The sequence below is a fragment of the Hordeum vulgare genome, chromosome 5H (assembly GCF_904849725.1).
Source record: "Hordeum vulgare subsp. vulgare chromosome 5H, MorexV3_pseudomolecules_assembly, whole genome shotgun sequence".
Lineage (NCBI taxonomy): Eukaryota > Viridiplantae > Streptophyta > Magnoliopsida > Poales > Poaceae > Hordeum > Hordeum vulgare.
The window spans coordinates 570,627,805-570,640,933 of NC_058522.1; positions in this window are offsets into that span (position 1 = coordinate 570,627,805).

The window sequence follows — 13,129 nt, forward strand, 5'->3', positions numbered from 1 at the left end:
GACCCCGCTGATGTTTATTGGCCAGAGAGGTGTCTCGGTCATGTCTGCCTGTCTCCCGAACCCGTAGGGTCTACACACTTAAGGTTCGATGACGCTAGGGTTATAGGGAATTGTTACACGAGGTTACCGAAAGTTGTTCGGAGTCCCGGATGAGATCCCGGACGTCACGAGGAGCTCCGGAATGGTCCGGAGGTAAAGATTGATATATAGGACGGATGGTTTCGGATAGCGGAAGTGTTTCGGGCATCACCAGTAACGTACCGGGACCACCCGGACCACCGGAGGTGGCCCCGGGGGACCACCGAAGGGGGGCAACGACCCCAGGAGGTAAGGTGGGCCAAGTGGGGGTGGGAACCAGCCCCTAGGTGGGCTGGTGCGCCTCCCCACTCAGCCCATTGCGCAAGGGAGAGAAAAGGGGGGGGGGGGGCAAACCCTAAGCCAGGTGGGCCTAAGGCCCACCAGTTAGTGCGCCACCCCCTCCTCCCCCCTCTGGCCGCCGCACCTCCCATCTGGGGGGGGGGGGCTGCCGCACCTCCTAGGGTGGGAACCCTAGGGGTGGAACCCCCTCTCCCCTTCCCCTATATATAGTGGGCACTTTTGGCCATTGGAGATTAGACTTTTCCCTCTCCCTCGGCGCAGCCCTGCTCTTCTTCCTCCTCCTCTCTGCCGGTGCTTGGCGAAGCCCTGCCGGGAGACCTCGTCTCTCCATCGACACCACGTCGTCGTGTTGCTGGAGTTCTTCCCCAACCTCTCCCTCCTCCTTGCTGGATGAAGGTGCGGCAGACGTCACCGGGCTACACGTGTGTTGAACGCGGAGGTGCCGTAGTTCGGCACTAGATCGGAATCGCTGTGAGTACGACTCCATCAACCGCGTTCTAGCAACGCTTCCGCTTAGCGATCTTCAAAGGTATGAAGATGCTCTTACCCCTCTCTCGTTGCTGGTCTCTCCATAGGAAGATCTGAATATGCGCAGGAAAATTTTGAATTTATGCTACGTTACCCAACACTCATATCTACGACAAAGCCCACCTTGTTACCCTTGATGGCAACTACACGATGTGTGCCTTGCTGCCCCTACTGTCACTGGGAAAGGTCACCACACGGTAAGAACCCAAAACCAAGCACTTCTCCCATTGCAAGAATCATAGATCTAGTTGGCCAAACAAAACCCAAGACTCGGAGAGACTTACAAGGATATCAAATCATGCATATAAGAAATCAGCAAAGATTCAAATATATATCATAGATAATCTGATCACAAATCCACAATTCATCGGATCTCGACAAACACACCGCCAAAGAGGATTACATCGGATAGATCTCCATGAAGATCATGGAGAACTTTGTATTGAAGATCCAAGAGAGAGAAGAAGCCATCTAGCTACTAACTACGGACCCGTAGGTCTGAAGTGAACTACTCACGAGTCATTGGAGGGGCGATGATGTTGATGTAGAAGCCCTCCAATTCCAAAGTCCCCTCCGGCAGGGCACCGGGAAGAGTCTCCACATGAGATCTCGCGGAAACGGAAGCTTGCGGCGGCGGAAAAGTATTTTCGTGGATCCTCTGATTTTTTGCTGTATGTTAGGGAATATATTAGCGAAGGAGCTAGGTTAGGGGGGCGCCAGGGAGGCCACAAGCCTGCCCACCGCCGCCCCTGGTGGAGGATGGGGGGCTTGTGGGCTCCCTGTAGCCCTCCTGGCTTGGCCCACAAGCCCCCTGATCTTCTTCCGTTCGGGAAAAATTTAATTCGGGGATTTTATTCCGTTTGGACTCCGTTTCAAAATCAGATCTGAAAAGAGCCAAAAACACAGAAAAAACAGGAACTGACACTTGGCATTGAATTAATGAGTTAGTCCCCAAAAAGATATAAAAGGTACATAAAACATCCAAAGATGACAAGATAACAACATGAAACCATCAAAAATTATAGATACGTTTGAGACGTATCAAGCATCCCCAAGCTTAACTCCTGCTCGTCCTCGAGTAGGGAAGTGATAAAGAATGAATTTTTGATGCTTTCATGCTACCTAGCATAGATGTCCGTTGTAACTCTTCTTATGTGACGTGAATGTTCAGATCCATTAGATTCAAAATAATAGTTTGCTATTGATGTGGAGACAATAATACTTCAAGCAAACTAGCAAGGTAATCATGAACTTTCAAAATAACGAGGCCAAAAGAAAGTTATCCCTACAAAATCATATAGTCTGGCTATGCTCTATCATCATTGCACAACGAATTTAAATCATGCACAACCTCGGTATTGTCCATGTAATTGTTTTCACACCTTTACTTTCTCAAACTTTTTCAACTCTCACGCAATACATGAGCGTGAGCCATGGTTTTAGCACTATAAATGAAATGGAGTGTGGTGGAGGTTGCAAGACAAACAAGGAGTAGATGGTCACATTAACTAGGCATATCAATGAGCTATGGAGATGCTCATCAATAGATATCAATGTGAATGAGTAGGGATTGCCATACAAATGATGCACTAGAGCTAAGAGTATGTGAAAGCTCTTAAAGAAAACTAGTGGGTGTGCATCCAACTTGCTTGCTCACGAAGACCTCAGGCAAATTTGAGGAAGCCTATCATTGTAATATACAAGCCAAGTTATATAATGAAAATTTCCAGCTAGCTATATGATGGTGACAAAACGAGAGACTCTCAATCATGAAGATCATGGTGCTTAATAAGCACAAGTGTGGAAGGATAGTAGCATTGTCCCTTCTCTCTTTTTCTCTTATTATTTTTTGGTGGGCTCTTTGGCCTCTTCTTTATATATATATATATATATATATATATATATATATATATATATATATATATATATATATATATAAATGGGACAATGCTCCATCAATGATGATCATCACACTTAAAACTCAAAACTTAGAGCAATGATGACTCTATATGGAATGCCTTCGGTAGTGTACCGTGACAATGATCTTGCATGGCATAGACATTAATGGAAACATCATGCTAGCTATCTTACGATCATGCAATGGCAATGTAGAAGCTGTGGCACATGTCATGGTGGTAGTTGCATGGCAATATATCTCGGAATGGCTTTGAAAAAGCCATAGTAGGTAGGTATGGTGGCTGTTTTGAGGGAGGCTAATGGTGGGTTTTGTGCACCGGCAAAAGTTGCACGACACTAAAGAAGATAGTGATGGTGGAAGGTGAAAGTGCATCTAAAGCATGGGCTCAACATTAGTCATGAAGAACTCATACACTTGTTGTAAAAGTTTTAGTAGTAATCGAAACAAAGCATTCAACGCATACTCCTAGGGGAAGGGTTGGTAGGTATAAACCATCGCGCGATCCCGACCGCCACACAAAGGATGACAATCAATATACTAATCATGCTCAGACTTCATCACATAGCGATTCACCATACGTGCATGCTACGGGAATCACTAACTTCAACACAAGTATTTCTAGATCCACAACACCTTACTAGTACAACTTCAATATTACCACAACCACAACTCAAAACTAATTGAGATGAATCAAACTTCTCCAACTACTCAATGCTCATGAAGGTGGAAGTTTTCATATCCCTTTGGATAACTACCCATTTTGAGACTACTATAATAGCATAGATCAACTACCAAGCCACGCGCTTCCGTGCTTTAAAAGATATAAGTGAAGCACATAGAGCAAAATCAACTAGCTCAAAAGATATAAATGAAGCACATGTGAGCTGAATTGTCTAACCAAAGGATATAAGTGAAGCTCGACAAAATCACGGTGAGTGCATGTCTCTCTCTCTAGGTGTGCAGCAAGGAAGATTGTGACACAACAAAAGTAAAAGACTCCTACGATACAAGACGCTCCAAGCAAAACACATAACATGTGGTGAATAAAAATATTTCCCCAAGTAACGTTACCGATGGATTGAAGACGAAAGAGGGGATGCCTTCCCGGGGCATCCCCAAGCTTAGGCTTTTACAACATCCTTGAATCAACTTGGGGTGCCTTGGGCATCCCCAAGCTTGAGCTCTTGCCACTCTTTATCTCTTTGTCCATAAGAACTTCACCCAAAACTTGAAAACTTCACAACACGAAACTTAAACAGAAACTCGTGATATCATTACTATAAGAAATCAAACCACCACTTCCTTAGGTACTATAGCAAACTTAAATTCTACTTATGTTGATGTTGGGTTACTGTATTTTCAATCTTCCATGGCTAATACCCCCCCCCAATACTATCCATGGTTTCATCAAAATAAGCAACCAACTCAACAAAAGCAGAATCTGTTAACAACAGACCAGTCTGTAGCAATCTGTATACTTCGTATACTTATGGTACTTCAAAAATTCTAAAAAATTACGACAGTCTGAAGAATTTGCGTAGCAATCAGCAGCAAAAATAATAAACTCACAAGATCTTACAGAAAAAAATTGAAAATTCTTTTCGTGAGCAGAAAGTTTATGTCTTTTCCAGCATGACCAAATGATCACCCCCAAGACTAATCATAACGGTTATACTTGGCACAAACGCAAAAAAGAAACACAAAAAACACACAATCATAACAGAATTATGAAAGTGTGGAAAACAAAAAACAGAAAGAAAAAGGATCGATTCGTTGGGTTGCCTCCCAACAAGCGCTATTGTTTAACGCCCTTAGCTAGGCAAAAGGTGATGGAATCACGTATAGTCATCTTTGGTGCTCAAACCATAAGTAGCCCTGATCAAAGATTCATAAGGCAATCTTATTTTATTTCTAGGAAAATGCTCCATGCTCTTATTTAGAGGAAATTTAAATCTAATATTCCCTTCCTTCATATCGATGATAGCACCAATAGTCCTTAGGAAAGGTCTACCAAGAATAATGGGACATGAAGGATTGCAATCTATGTCAAGTACAATGAAAACCACGGGTATATAGTTCTTATTTGCAACAATAAGAACATCATCGATCCTTCCCATGGGTTTCTTGACAGTAGAATCCGCAAGATGCAAATTAAGGGAACACTCTTCAATCTCATGAAAACCAAGAATATCACATAAAGACTTTGGAATCGCGGAAACCCTAGCACCCAAATCACACAAAGCATTGCATTCATAGTTTTTGATTTTGATTTTGATAGTAGGTTCCCACTCATCATGAAGTTTTCTAGGTATAGAGACTTCTAATTTGAGTTTCTCTTCAAGAGATTTCATCATAGAATCTACGATATGTGCGGTAAAGGCTATGCTTTGGCTATAAGCATGTGGAGAGTTTGCAATGGATTGCATCAAAGAAATGCATTCAAACAAGGAGCAACTATCATAATTGAATTCCTTGAAATCCAAAGTGGGAGTTTCATTACTACCCAATATTTTGATTTCTTCTACTCCACTCTCCACACCTTTATCATCGAGATAGGTGGACTCCGAATCATTGGGGCGTTTTTCAACCAAAGTGGATTCATATCCAGGCCCTTCATCAATAGGTTTGACACGCGAAAACAAAGATTCAAGAGGAGTCACACCAAGCACTTTAAGATCTTCGTGATTTGCATCACTAGAACGCACCCTTTTAAACCATTCATGCCTAGTGCGAATTTGGGCGGTTCTTTCTTTACTCTCATTCATAGAGACACGCATAGCTTTTAAAGTTTCATCCAAGTTGACCTTGGGAGGAGCACATCTAACTTTCAAAGCATCAATATCACAAGACATCCTATCAACGCTCTTAGCCAAATCGTCTTGAGTAGTTTTTCCTCTATGGACGCATTGAAAATCTTTTGAGAGTTGATGAACTCTTTGATATTACTCTCTAAATCAGAGGGTAATTTGTTGTGATTTCCATAAGTGTTGTTGTAGGAATTGCCATAATTGTTAGAGGAGTTACTAGGAAAAGGCCTAGGAACATTGTTTCCTCTAAAAGCATTGTTGTTGCCAAAATTGTTCCTACCAACAAAATTAACATCCAAACTAGCGTTGCCACTCTCAATCAAGGAAGATAGTGGCATGTCATTAGGATCTAAAGGAGCAATTCTACTAGCAACCAAATTCATCAACTCGTCCATCTTAGCACTAAGCGAGTTAATTTCTTCTATAGCACGTACCGTTTTGCTAGGAGGTGACCTTTCAGTGTGCCACTGAGAGTAGTTGGTCATGATATTGTCTAGGAGTTTTGTAGCGTCTCCTAACGTGATTTCCATGAACGTTCCACCTGAGGCGGAGTCCAAGATATTGCGAGAAGCAAAATTCAAACCAGCGTAAAAGATTTGTATAATCATCCACAAACTCAAGCCATGAGCGGGACAATTTCTAATCATTAACTTCATCCTCTCCCAAGATTGTGGAACATGTTCATGATCAAGTTGCTTGAAATTCATGATATCGTTACGTAGAGAGATAATCTTAGCCGGTGGAAAATACTTGGATATGTAAACATCTTTGCACTTATCCCAAGAATCGATACTATTTTTAGGCAAAGAAGAAAACCAAGTTTTTGCGCGATCTCGCAACGAGAAAGGAAAAAGCTTCAACTTAATCACGTCATTATCCACATCTCTTTTCTTTTGCATATCGCAAAGTTCAATGAAGGTATTGAGATGGGATGCGGAATCTTCACTAGGAAGGCCAGAGAATTGCTCTTTTATAACAAGATTCAGCAAGGCAGCGTTGATTTCATACGATTCCGCACTAGTGGTGGGAGCAATCGGAGTACTAATAAAATCATTATTATTGGTACTCGAGAAGTCGCAAAGTTTGGTGTTTTCAGCCATGATGACTTCAACAAACCAACAAGAGCACAAGCAAGCAAGAAAACTGGCAAAGGAAAACGGCAAAAGGCAAAAGAAAACGGCAAAGGAGAAAGGCAAATGAAAACGGCAAAGGAGAAAGGCAAATGAAAACGACAAATGTGAAGTGGGGGAGAGGAAAACTAGAGGCAACTGGCAAAAAAGGTATATGCAAGAGAGGAGTTTGTGACACCTACTTGGATAGATCTTGACTTGATCTCCCTTCCCCGCGCCAGAAATAGGCGTGTTGACGCGAGATTATTCTTGTCTTGATCTCCTCGGCAAGCGATCCTCCTCCCCGGCAACGGTGCTAGAAATCCTTCTGCTACTGCGACAACAGACCTTCCCTGACAACGGCGCGAGGAATCCTGCTTCTACGGGCTACGCCTTTAGGGACTTCCTTGGCAAAGGATTTCCCCGCGGCCTTGGAGCCTTGCGTTGGTGTTCCCTTGAAGAGGAAAGGGTGATGTAGCACAGCGGCGGTAAGTATTTCCCTCAGTTTGAGAACCAAGGTATCGATCCAGTGGGAGGCTCACGTTGAGTCACAAGTACCTACACAAACACAAAGAGCTTGCACCCAACGTTGTGAAGGAGTTTTCAATCCCTTATAGATTGTTTGCAAAGTGAGAACTGAAAGCAAAAAAGTAAACAAAGCAAAGTAAAATTGAAAGTGGAGACGATAGTTGTGAATAGACCCGGGGGCCGTAGTGTTCACTAGTGGCTTCTCTCATGAAAGCAAGTAGACGGTGGGTGAACAAATTAGTGTCGAGCAATTGATAGAACCGCGCAAAGTCGTAACGTTATCTATGGCAATGATTATATCTATAGGCATCACGTCCAAAACAAGTAGACCGATACTTTCTGCATCTACTACTATTACTCCACACGTCGACCGCTATCCAGCATGCATATAGTGTATTAAGTTCATAAGAACAGAGTAACGCCTTAAGCAAGATGACATGATGTAGATGGACAATCTCATATCTATGATAAAAGCCCATCTTGTTACCCTTGATGGCAACAACATGATGCGTGCCTTGCTGCCCCTTCTGTCACTAGGAAAGGTCACCACACGGTATGAACCCAAAACCAAGCACTTCTCCCATTGCAAGAATCATAGATCTAGTTGGCCAAACAAATCCCAAGACTCGGATAGACTTACAAGGATATCAAATCATGCATATAAGAAATCAGCAAAGACTCAAATATAATTCATAGATAATCTGATCACAAATCCACAATTCATCGGATCTCGACAAACACACTGCTAAACAGGATTACATCGGATAGATCTCCATGAAGATCATGGAGAACTTTGTATTGAAGATCCAAGAGAGAGAAGAAGCCATCTAGCTACTAACTACAGACCTGTAGGTCTGAAGTGGACTACTCATGAGTCATTGGAGAGGCGATGATGTTGATGTAGAGGCCCTCCAACTCCAAAGTCCCCTCCGGCAGGGCACCGGGAAGGGTCTCCAGATGAGATCTCGGGGAAACGGAAGCTTGCGGCGGCGGAAAGGTGTTTTCGTGGATGCCCTGATTTTTTCTGGGATTTTAGGGAATTTATAGGTGAAAGAGCTAGGGCAGGGGGAGCTCCAGGGGAGCCACAAGCCTGGTAACCGCCGACCCCCTGGTGGCTGCTACACGGCTTGTGGGCCCCGTGTGGCGCTCCTGCCTTGGCCCTCAAGTCCCCCGATCTTCTTCTGTTCTGGAAAAATTTATTTCGGGGATTTTATTCCGTTTGGATTCCGTTCCAAAATCAGATCTGAAAAGAGTCAAAAACACAGAAAAAACAGGAACTGGCACTTGGCACTGAATTAATAAGTTAGTCCAAAAAAGATATAAAAGGTACATAAAACATCCAAAGTTGACAAGATAACAGAATGAAACCATAAAAAATTATAGATACATTTGAGACGTATCACATACCCTTGTCGACCTTCGAGGTTCAATATCAACTTGATCCGAAGTGTCATGATCGTTATCATTAACTTCATCTCTAGCCGGTGCAGGCGCCTCAGAAACTTTTTCTTGCGCTGCGCCACTCTCCAGTTCGAGACGAGGTACAACTACGTCATCAAGTTCTATTTTCCTCCCACTTATTTCTTTCGAGAGAAACTCTTTCTCTAGAAAGGATCCGTTCTTAGCAACAAAGATCTTCCCTTCGGATCTAAGATAGAAGGTGTACCCAATAGTTTCCTTAGGGTATCCTATGAAGACGCATTTTTCCGCTTTGGGTTCGAGCTTCTGTGGTTGAAGGTTCTTCACGTAAGCATCGCATCCCAAAACTTTAAGAAACGACATCTTAGGTTTCTTGCCAAACCATAATTCATACAGTGTTGTCTCAATGGATTTAGACGGTGCCCTATTTAAAGTGAATGCGGCAGTTTCCAATGCATATCCCCCAAATGATAGCGGTAAATCGGTAAGAGACATCATAGATCGCACCATATCCAATAAAGTGTGATTATGATGTTCAGACACACTGTTACGCCGCGGTGTGCGAGGCGGCGTGAGTTGTGAAACAATTCCACATTTCAGTAGGTGTGTGCCAAATTCATGACTCAAATATTCTCCTTCACGATCAGATCGTAGAAACTTTATCTTCTTGTCGTGTTAATTCTCCACCTCACTCTGAAATTCATTGAACTTTTCAAAGGTTTCAGACTTGTGCTTCATTAAGTAGACATATCCATATCTACTTAAATCATCGGGGAGGGTGAGAACATAATGATAGCCACCGCGAGCTTCAACGCTCTTTGGACCGCATACATTGGTATGTATTATTTCCAACAAGTTAGTTGCTCGCTCCATTATTCCGGAGAATGGAGTCTTGGTCATCTTGCCCATGAGGGACAGTTCACATGTGTCAAATGATTCAAAATCAAGTGACTCCAAAAGTCCATCTGTATGGAGTTTCTTCATGCACTTTATGCCGATATGACCAAGGCCGCAGTGCCAGAAGTATGTGGGACTATCATTATCAACCTTGCATCTTTTAGCACTCAGACTATGAATATGTGTAACATCACGATCGAGATTCATTAGGAATAAACCATTAACCAGCGGGGCATGACCATAAAACATACCACTCATATAAATAGAACAACCTTTATTCTTATATTTAAATGAGTAGCCATCTTGAATCAAGCGAGATCCCGATACAATGTTCATGCTTAAAGCTGGTACTAAATAACAATTATTAAGGTTTATAACTAAAATCGAAGGTAGATGTAGAGGTAGCGTGTCGACGGCGATCACATCGACCTTGGAACCATTCCCGACGTGCATCGTCCCCTCGTCCTTAGCCAGCCTACGCTTGTTCTGTAGTTCCTGCTTAGAGTTGCAAATGTGAGCAACATCACGGGTATCAAATACCCATAAGCTACTACGAGCGCTGGTAAGGTACACATCAATAACAAGTATATCACATATACCTTTGACGTTGTCGGCCTTCTTGTCCGCTAAGTACTTGGGGCAATTCCGCTTCCAGTGACCGGTTCCCTTGCAGTAGTAGCACTCAGTCTCAGGCTTAGGTCCTTTCTTTGACTTCTTCCCGGCAACTGGCTTACCGGGCGCGGCAACAACTTTGTCGTCTTTCTTGAAGCTTTTCTTACCCTTGCCCTTCTTGAAACGGGTGGTCTTATTGACCATCAACACTTGATGCTCTTTCTTGATTTCTACCTCTGCAGATTTCAACATTGAATACAACTCGGGAATAGTCTTATCCATCCCTTGCATGTTGGAAGCTAGGTGGAAGTGATTGGAGGATTCTGTTAATGACCGCATCATGCGGAAGTTCAACTCCCAGTTGAGTCAAGCGGTTATGCAACCCAAACAATCTGAGTATGTGCTCACTGACAACACTGTTCTCCTCCATCTTACCGCTAAAGAACTTGTCGGAGACTTCATATCTATCGACCCAGGCGTGAGCTTGAAAAACAAGTTTCAACTCCTCGAACATCTCATATGCTCCGTGTTGCTCTAAACGCCTTTGGAGACCCGGTTCTAAACTGTAAAGCATGCCGCACTAAACGAGAGAGTAGTCATCACTCCGCGACTGCGAGGCGTTCCTAATGTCCTGGGTTGCCGCGGGAATGGGAGGATCACCTAGCGGTGCATTAAGGATATATGCCTTCTTGGAAGCGATGAGGATGAGCTTTATGTTACGAGCCCGGTCCGCATAGTTGCTGCCATCGTCTTTCAGCTTAGTTTTCTCTAGGAACGCGTTGAAGTTGAATGGGACATTTGCGTTGGCCATTGGATCTACAATATTTGTAAAGACAATTTTGCACTAATTTCATGATAATTAAGTTCATCGAATCAAATTACTAATGAACTCCCAGTTAGATCGACATCCCTCTAGTCATCCAAGTGTTACATGATCCACGTCGACTAGCCCGTGTCCGATCATCACGTGTGACAGACTAGTCATCAATGGTGAGCATCTCCATGCTAATCGTATCAACCATACGACTCATGTTCGACCTTTTGGTCTCCTGTATTTGAGGCCATGTCTGTGCATGCTAGGCTCGTCGAGCCAACCTAAGTGTTTCGCGTGTGTAAACTGGCTTACACCCGTTGTATGCGAACGTAAGAATCTATCACACCCGATCAACACGTGGTGCTTCGAGACAACGAACCTTCGCAACGGTGCACACTTAGGGGAATACTTATATCAAATTTTTAATGAGGGATCATCTTATATTTGCTACCGTCGTTCTAAGCAATAAGATGTAAAACATGATAAACATCACATGCAATCATATAGTGACATGATATGGCCAATATCATCTTGCTCCTTTGATCACCATCTTCGGGGCACCATGATCATCATCGTCACCGGCATGACACCATGATCTCCATCATCATGATCTCGATCATTGTGTCTCCGTGAAGATGTCACGCCAACTATTACTTCTACTACTATAGCTAACCGTTAGCGATAAAGTAAAGTAATCAACATGGCGTTGCATCTCATACAATAAATTAAGACAACTCCTATGGCTTCTGCCGGTTGTCATACTCATCGACATGCAAGTCGTGAATCCTATTACAAGAACATGATTAATATCATACATCACATATGTAACATCACATCCTTTTGGCCATATCACATCACATAGCCTACCCTGTAAAAACAAGTTAGACGTCCTCTAATTGTTGTTGCAAGTTTTACGTGGCTGGTTTGGGTTTCTAGGAAGAACGTTTCTCACCTACGTGACAGCCACAACGTTGATATGCCAATGCTATTTACCCTTCATAAGGACCCTTTTCATCGAATCCAATTTGACTAAAGTGGGAGATACAGACACCCGCTAGCCACCTTATGCACCAAGTGCATGTCTGTCGGTGGAACCAGTCTCACGTAAGCGTACGTGTAAAGTCTATCCGGGCCGCTTCATCCCACAATACCACCGAAAAAAGATAAGACTAGTAACGGCAAGCAAGTTGACAAATCAGCGCCCACAACTTTTGTGTTCTACTCGTGCATAGAATCTACGCATAGAACCTTGGCTCGATGCCACTGTTGGAAATCGTAGTAATTTCAAAAAAAATCCTACGCCATACAAGGATCTATCTATGGAGAAACCAGCAACGAGAGAGGTTGTAGAGCATCTTCATACCTTTGAAGATCGCTAAGCAGAAGCCTTACTATGAACTCGGTTGATGGAGTCATACTCACAACGATTTAGATCGCGGTGGATTCCGATCTATGTGCCGAACTACGGCACCTCTGTGTTCAACACACGTACAACCGGGTGACGTCTCCCATGCATTGATCCAGCAAGGAGGAGGGAGAGGTTGAGGGAGAGCTCCGGCAGCATGACGACATGGTGGCGGTGGAGCTACGAGGTTCTCCGGCAGAGCTTCGCCAAGCTATGCGGGGGACGAGGAGATAGATGGGTAGGGCTGCACCGAGAGAGAGAGAGAGTTCATGTCTCAAATCAGCCCCAATACCTCGGGTATTTGTAGGAGGGAGGGAGGAGGGTGCACCATCTCTTGGGTTTCCACCCATGGGGTGGAGGCAGCCCATCTGGGGCCAAGGGGGTCGGCGGCCAGGGTGGAGAGGGGAGGGCCTTGGCCCCCTCCCACGCCTACGGTTTTCCCCCTCCACCTCCTTGCTACGCCTTGGGCTGGGTGGGAGGCGCACTGATACGTCTCCAACGTATCTATAATTTTTGATGGTTTCATGCTATTATCTTGTCAAACTTTGGATGTTTTTCATGCCTTTTATATATTTTTTGGGACTAACTTATTAACTCAGTGCCAAGTGCCAGTTCCTGTTTTTTTCCATGTTTTTGACCCTTTTCACAGGAGGATTTTGAACGGAGTCCAAACGGAATAAAACTTCCGAAAAGATTTTTTCCGGAACGGAAGAA